The sequence below is a fragment of the Acomys russatus genome, chromosome 27 (assembly GCF_903995435.1).
Source record: "Acomys russatus chromosome 27, mAcoRus1.1, whole genome shotgun sequence".
NCBI lineage: Eukaryota > Metazoa > Chordata > Mammalia > Rodentia > Muridae > Acomys > Acomys russatus.
In genome coordinates this window covers 30429167-30437926 of record NC_067163.1, presented here as the reverse complement: position 1 = coordinate 30437926, position 8760 = coordinate 30429167, and positions in this window count along the sequence as shown.

The window sequence follows — 8760 nt, the reverse complement described above, 5'->3', positions numbered from 1 at the left end:
TAATGCTTAAAGCTATAAGGTTAGTAAAGAAATAAAAACTCAAACCCAAGTTGTTTGGTGCCAAGTAAAATTATTTGCCACCATACTGTGGCTCTTATGGAATGAATCTGGAGTGGTGGTTTGTTTTGTTTTGCTCTTTGGTTTGTTTGTTTGTTTGTTTTTGTTTGTTTTGAGACAGGGTTTCTCTGTGTATATCCTTGGCTGTCCTGGGACTCACGCTGTATACTAGCCTGGCCTGGAATTCAGAGATCTACCTGCCTCTGCCTCCTGAGTGCTAGATTTAAAGGTGTGTGCCACCACGGCCTGGCCAGGATTGGTGTTTTTAAGTGGGGATAAAAGAAAGAGTTTTCATAAACTATTTAAATGCTAACTCTGTGCCAGGCCCAGCAGATATAGCTTGAGTCCACATAGCTCACTTAGGGAGAAAAGATATACACTAATCTCATAAACACAAAGTTGTAAGTATTTTTCCCACTGAGGCCACCATAGGCAGGCCAACAAGATGGCAGCCTCCTGCTGGTGTCAAGAAAACCACTTCCATAATTTTACTGCCTCTGAATAATTTGACATCTTTGACCTATTGGAAATGTGCCAAGAATATCTGTCTTCACTCTGCACCATGCAACATTCATTTTAGGCATATTCAGAGAGCAGTGGGTTTGTCAGCTCCCAGACTTGTTACTTCTGTTAGAAATCCATCATGCAGACACAATGCAACAGTCCCTACAGTGTGCACCTTGGTTTCCAGCATCCTGACTGCCCATCAGAACTATAGCATACAACCTGACATGAAAAGACAAGAGATATACAGTAAAAAGCAGTGTAGAGGAGTGATAATTCAGAACATGGCTGTCCTGGCAAGAGAGCACATCCAAAGACATTCTAGGTCTATGTGATCTGGCTGGCAAAAGATTATATCCAAAGATCTTCTAGGTCTGTGTGATACAGCTGGAATACAAACGTGCCTTTAATCCAGGAGACAGAGGCAAACCGTTCTGAGTTCAAGGCCAGCCTGGTATAGAGCAAGTATCAGGTAAAGAAAAGCTTAGGTCCAAGTGTGGTGGTACATGCCTTTAATCCCAACCAAAGGTAAAGTTAGTTTGTAAGAAGGAAGCACCCATGTTTGAAAGTGATATCTATTTCAGTGGCAGAGAAGGTGATGAATCAGAGAATATTTGACAGAATAGGATAGGCCCAACTCTCAGGAGAAGAGAGAGGAAAGGGAAGCTACTTGAGAGGCAGTTTTTTAGAGAGAGGACAGTAATAGAGAGATGGGTTGCAGAGAGAGAACTCAGGCAAAGAATCAACAGAGCCAGAAAATGAGAAGAAGCCATAAGACTAGCGCAGATTGCTGAGTTAGTTGGAGGCCAAGCAGAGCAATTCCAAGCTGAGAGAGAAGCCAGATTAAATAAGTTAGCTAGGAGAGGAGTCTGAGCCAGAACAGCTAAGCTGAACCAGCCAGAACTCAGAAAGAATAAGTAAGGGTGAGCTTATTAAGCCTAAGTTAGATTGTACAGAGACTGAAAGCTTCCAGGACTACGTGTAGGTTAGCAGAAGGAAGCAGTAAACCTCAAACACAACAATGAGTCAGGAGAATAAAGGTACTTTTATAAAGTGGCTATCCTTCCATCTCCTCACCTTCATTTTGGCCTTTGGCTAAGAAGAAAACTATTGTTTATAGGAAAAATCATAGAAAAATCAACTGCAAGAAGGAAGTACTTGAGAGGGTGGGCATTCTGGAACAAGACTCGCAGTAAATTCTTAGCTCAAATGATGATGACTTTTTGGAAGGAGGGTGACTGGTCTGCTCATGACCCTTATTACAAGTGCTCTGATCTACTATATAGTTGAGAACTTCCATAGTTTCCAGGCTCTAGGCTATGGATATTTGTATACGTGATGTCCTTGCAAAAGCGATTTGTGTTAAATTTTGTGAAAATTGTATCAGCTGATAAGTAAACATAGAATACTGACATTGTAGTTAGGAAGGTTTTAAAACTTTATAGTGTAAATATGCCTAGAATTGGTCAAGAATCTAAAAAAGAAACTAAATATGTTCTTTCTTTCTTTTTTCTTTTCTGAGTCAAGGTTTCTTTGGGTAGCTTGGCGGTCCTGGAACTGGCTATGTAGACCAGGCTGGCCTCAAATTCACAGAGATCGCCCTGCCTTTGCCTCCCCCAAGTGCTGGGGTTAAAGGCATGCACCACAACCACCCATCTTAAAAGTAAATGTTTTCAAAGGCTGCTAAGTAGAAAGGAGAAATGTTTGCCTTGATGTGTGTGTGATGTAAAGCAGGGTCCTGACTTGACTAGGGTAGTTGGGATGGAGGTAGGGTAGCAATCAGCCTTCTTAGAAGTTCAGAACTAAGGCCTAAACTAGATCGATATGGGGAGATCATTGAAGGCTGGAGAAACCCTAATGCAAAACACCTAAGACAAAGATATGCATAGAAAAAAAAAATGGTTTTAAAGGTAATATAGCTTACTGATCCTTAATTCCACATGTTATAGCTGGTTTTTAGTTTCCACTCTATAGTACAGTGTGACCATGAAAGAAAGGCTACCTAAACAAATAAGAAAACTCAACAGATGTCTCAGATCCTTAAATACGCTAATGTGCATTCTGTAGTTCTAGTTCAGAGTAGTTCAGCTTCAGGATACAAGTCACCTGATTATAGATGTCCAAACAAAGAGCAATCTATTCTTCTTACTTAATAAGATCTCTGGCAGTAGTTGGTTGCTAGGCTGGGTTCAAAGGTCTGTAGGACAGAGGCTGACATCTCTGCAGTGCACCTTGGCCCCTCTTCAAAACCCAATTTGTCCACTGTAGTTCTGACTTTGAATGTTAACAATAACCAGAAAGGGTCAACAAGTCCAAATTGTGTCTTATTGGCAGACTCGAACTGTACCGTTGAGAAAAAAGAATCTAGGTGTGAAAGAAAGGAATACATGAATGAACCAAAAGTAATTTGGCAAGATAATTTCTTTTGGTAAAAGTATACCAGGACCCAAACTAGGCTAATGAACACACTTTCCAGAATTGCGTCTGCCTTTTATCCCTGCCACAGGCAGTGATTGTGTCTTATCCTATTGTTGGGAGCTCAATTTCTCAATCTGATATGATTGGCTAATCTGAGCAAAGGCAACAGGGTGGGGTTTAGGGACTGTGAGCCCTTATGGGCTAACTACCTTAGATAGAAACAAAGAAACAAACAAACAAACAAACAAAAACAACTTTTTTTTTTAACAATATCATTCCATCTTGACATAAAGACCATGGTCAGGTCAACTACAACTAACTGTACCTCATATTCCTGGTACTACAATTTGAGCAGTGAGGGTTGTCTAGAGGAACAGAACAAAGTAGACATTCCCATTTTAAAAAGAGAAATAAAAAAACAAACAGGCCAAGGCCTTAGCAATAAACAATCACTACAAGTCAAAATTAAATCTAGCGAAGAAAATTCCAAATCTTGCAGCTCTAATGACTACCATTATAAACCTGGAATGCAGTCTTCCGGGCTCCAACAACATCTTTAGAAGAATGCTTCATCTTCCAGCATCTCATAACTTACATATGATAATAAATATTTACTACACTTAAAATAAAACCATGGATATCCACTTAATGCATGCACAAGCAGATTCATAACAAATTAAACAAAAACACTCATGTTAATTACACTTCTTATTTCTGCAACTGGTTATGTGGCCTCAGCTAACTATCTTCCTCTTCTTACCTGTTTTCTTTTATTTCCTCCACCCTCAGCAAGGACATCAGTGGGTCTTTACCTGGAGAAGTGTCCCATATTTTCATTCTTGGAGGGTCTTGATTATTTATCATCCTGCTTATATTGGGTTTTATTTCCCAGAGACTTTAATCACAAGACATGGTGACACCATGAGATGCCCTAAAGGATTTCCTGCATTCTAGACATACTCTTCTTTACCTCCATTGTTGCAGCATGGTCTGGAGCTACTGTGTTCATTGCTTACCCCTGAGATATTTACTGTTCTACCAGCAAATGCTCACATATACCAAGTGATGCCATGGAACCTTGAGACTATATTATCCCTGATTGGCTAATTTTTTTTAAAAAAAAATGCCTACACCTGCATTGGGCAGAAGAGTGATAGGTGCAGCTAAGATTCATGGGCTTGGGAGAATGGAAAAGAAAAGAAGGGAGGAAGAAGAGAGATTCAGGGAGAGAGAGGAGAAGCAGAGTCAGCATGGGTTAAGCATGAACTAGGAGCACACGGCCAGGAGGAGCTTGCTCTGAGGGTCAGATTGATGGAGAGAAGCAACCCCCCATTTGGAACATGTGCAAGTATTTATGGGATCTGGCTAGAATTAGAAAAGCTTAGGAGGTTAGTATCTTCCCAGCTCCATAGGGATATTACAATATAGCAGGTGCCTGTGACATTTCTTTATATAACAGCAGGCTAAGGAGTAACTGCTGTCATGATAATCATATGTAACTAATAGTAAATATTAATGGACAGTCTACAACACTCTGTGATAAAGAAACAATCCAATGCCTTCCTGGTAATTTGGATAAACCACACCACCTAACATAGTTACTCCTTTTCTTTTAGCCAGTTGACTCAAGGATATTAGGAGCCTCACAGAGCCAAGAGTAAGTCTTAACTTCCAATTCAATGGAATATTTGTTGTGCCTGCTGACAAAATGACTCCCCCTCCCCCTAGAACTAAAACTTTTTAGGCCTGAGGAGCACAAGGCTGCAAGAATAGAAAACATTTTTTTTTTTCTAGTAGGTCACTAGGGGTGAAAGGTTCTGAATGTTTCTTTAATGTCGAACATAAAAATGCTCTACAGGGCACACTTTGATAAATCATAAATAATTGAGGTCTGGCTAGCTTCGATTCGTGCATTACTCACCCAAGTCGCAGCCTGAAGAATTCAGCCAATTAGGAGATCAAAAGAGGGAGAGCTTTTAAGAAAAAAAAAAAAAAAAAAAAGATAATTCTGCAGAGAAGAGGAAGGGGAGCTTAACCAAGAGCGATACATAAATCTCAGTAGAATAGTCTTCAGTAAGCAGTGGGGGCGGGTGGGGGGTGAGCAAAAGGATTAAGATGTCAGCAAAAGACTAAGGGAAGGAGTGCTGGTGACTGACTGTGGCACTGAGTGAGCAGGCTATTTGTGTTGTCATCTCAGCGGAGTGTAAGGAAGCCAGAGAGTACATAGGGCAGCTATGTCATTTGGGAACATGCGTGTAAAAGAAACTGGGCTGTAGGTTTCTAGGACCCTCTGGATCCTTTTGACCACGTCCCCTGGATGGGGAGGCCTGGTGGCACTCAGAGGAAGGATAGTAGGCTACCAAGAAGAGACTTGATACCCTGTAAGCATATACAGAGGGAGGAGGTCCCCCTCAGTCACAGTCATAGGGGAGGGGAGTAAGGGGAGAATGGGAGGGAGGGAAGAGTGGGAGGATACAAGGGATGGGATAACAATTGAGATGTAATATGAATAAATTAATAAAATATATTAAAAAAAAAAAAAGAAACTGGGCTGTTTTCACCTGAAGCCTGCATCCTAGGAAGAGCCACACACTAGAACTCTCCAGCTGGGCATGTGCGGCAAGCCACGCTTGTACTTCGCACACTTAGGAGGCTGATGCCTGAGGGAACGAGTTGGAAGCTAGTGTGGATGGTAGGTAGACCTTGTCTTTAAACAAAACGAAAATTAGGAAAAAGTAGTAAAATAGCACAGTGTCACCATAAGAGAGTTCTTTATGAGGCTTTACCACTTTTTCTGTGTTCGTGTGTACATTTGTCTGATGTGTGTGTGTGTGTCTGTGTGAGCCCACATATTTGCCCAAGTATATGTGTATACATACGTGTGTGAGTGTGTGTGTGTGTTTTGGGGTAAAGTTGTCATTGACAGTATTTCTTCCTTTTTTAGTTTTTGGGGTTTTGGGGGTTTTTTGTTTGTTTGTTTTTTGAGACAGGGTTTCTCTGTGTAGGCTTGGCTGTCCCTGACTCCCGTTATAGACCAGGCTGGCCTCAAACTCATATCGATCTTCCTGCCTCTGCCTCCCAAGTGCTGGGACTAAAGGCGTGCGCCACCATGCCCCGCCTCTTCCTTTTATTTTATTTAATTTTTACTGTTTTTTCAAGACAGAGTTTCAGCATCCCTGGCTGTCTTTGCTTGGTAGACCAGCCTGGCCTCAAACTCACAGAGAACTGACTACTTCTGCTTCCTAGAATGCTGAGATTACAGGACTATGCCACCGTGCCAGCTCAAGGGAATTTCTTGATTGCTTTCCACTATACTCATTTAGACAGGGTGTCTCAATTGAATCCAGAGTTGATCAACACACACACACACACACACACACACACACACACGACTATTCTAATATATATTAGAATATATATTCTACTGGTATATATGTACATATACATTGTAGTGGGTATACACATGTTTTTGTTCTGATCCCAAATGTGGGGGAACTTGTGAGAGAACAGGTGATATGTATCCACTAGAAGATGACCCACCTTATGCAGGGGCTTGGTTTTTTTTTTTACCAGCTGAAACACATCTTAGTACAGACTGAGAGGAGGTATATATGTGAGCCCAAAACAGGAGGAGGGTCTTTCTGGGTCTTGGTATTGTTTGGCTGTTTATTGCTGCACTTCAAGATGCTCCTAGAGAGAACCGCTCCAGCGAATGCTTCCAGGCTCTGGGTTCCAGCTGCTGGTCCAGGTTCCAGCAGCTAATCTGGGTAAATTGCTGGTCTGCTGAAATCCTGCCGACTATGCCAGGGGAATCGCTCCCAGGAACTGAGTTTTAAAAGGTCTGCTTCTCAGCCAGGTGTGGTGGTGCATGCCTTTAATCCCAGCACCTGGGAGTTAGAGGTAGGCAGATCACTGTGAGTTCAAGGTCAGCCTGGTCTACAAAGTGAGTCCAGGACAGCCAAGGCTACACAGAGAAACCCTGTCTCAAAAAAAAAAAAAAAAGGCTACTTTTCCTGTTCCCCTTAACCTTTTTCTCTCCTATCTAGGGTAGGTGGTTTGGAAGGGAGGTGTAAGCTTTAAAGAACCTCAAATAAAGTAGGTTTGGAAAAGGTGGAAGCCTACAATATGTATACACACACACACACACACACACACACACACACACACACACACACTTTTTTTTTTTTTTTTTTTTTGAGAAAAGTTTCTCTGTGTAGCCCTGGCTGTCCTGGAACTCACTCTGTGGACCAGGCTGGCCTGGAGCTCAGAGATTTGCTTGCCTCTGCGTCCAACATGCTGGGATGAAAGTCATGTGCCCAGTGATTTTTAGCATTTTTTATCAGGGCTAAAGAAAATTGATTAGGCCCTAGTTTATGTTTTTAAAAAGAGCAATGTCCAGATCTAGATGTGTGGGAAAATCTGTACATATTTATTCCTCTGGCTCCCTCAGATACCTGGGGCTGGAGACGGGGGGAAGGACATACTTCTTTTGGTATTGTGTGAAGGCATACTTTCCTTTTCTCAATCACATGCACGCTGTGTTTACTTATACTTTGCCACTAACCGAATAAGAAAAAAAAAAAAGACTACCAATTATAAGGAAATATTAACTTGTTTTAGGAACATAACGTAATAAAGCATATGTATGCATGATTAGCAGCTTGGTTTATATATATTATGTTTTGTGTTTTGAGATATGGTCCAGACTAGCTTCCAGTGTGCTGTGTAGCCCAGCCAACCTCAAACTCTTGACAACAATCTTCCTGTCTCCTCTTCCCATGTACTCGCATTATAGTCACACAGAAACCACACAGAGATTGGCTCATCTGAAAAAACAAATCCAAACTAAATCCCAATTAAGCTATACTGTGAAGGGATTTGGAGGCATATGCCTACAGTTTCAGAACTCAGAAAGCTGGAAGTTTAGGGTTAGTCTAGGCTCCATAATGAGACACAGCTTCAAAAAAGGAAAGATAGAAAAAGAGGAGGAGAGAGGAAGAAGCCCAGAGGCAGGTAGTCAAGCAGGGAGCTAGGGATGTGGGGGAATGGAGCCATTATCTGAGGTCCTCACAAACCGTGGGAACAATGGCAAGTTTTATGTGTGAATATGCTTGGCTTTGAGAATCTCACAGTCTATAGGAACAACGTTTACTTTTTTTTTTTTTTTTTTTCAGTATAATTAACCTATAGGACAATCCTGAGGCTGTTGTGAAGACTATCCTTATGCCAATGTAAATCAGAGCTCTTGTGTCAAAATCAGTGAGAGATCGTTGCTTCTTAGTTAGGCAAATACGAGTGACTATGGCCTGGGAACACAGATTCAGGTTATGCCAAGTGACATGTTCCACCGTGGAACTGGTTACACGTTCTCTTGTCACACAACAACAACAACAACAACCAGTCCAAAGTCAATGCGTTTCCTAACCCCACTGGTGGGAACATCAGGTAGGTGGCTATGGTAAAGTGAACATGTTTTTGTTATAGGTTTCAGATGTCATCTGACTTCAGAGCTCTGTGATCAATGCCCCACCTCCTCAGTGCTAAGGTTAGCTATGTGCCACTAGGCTTGCTATACTTCAAATTTTTAAAATATTATTTTGTTGGCTATTTATTTATGTGTGTGTTTGTTTTTGAAGCAGGGTTTCTCTGTGTAGCCTTGGCTGTCCTGGACTACCTTTGTAAACCAGGCTGGCCTTGAACTCACAAAGATCTGTCTGCCTCTGCTTCCGAGTGCTGGGATTACAGGCATGTGCCACCATGCCTGGCTTTTTTTTTTTTTTT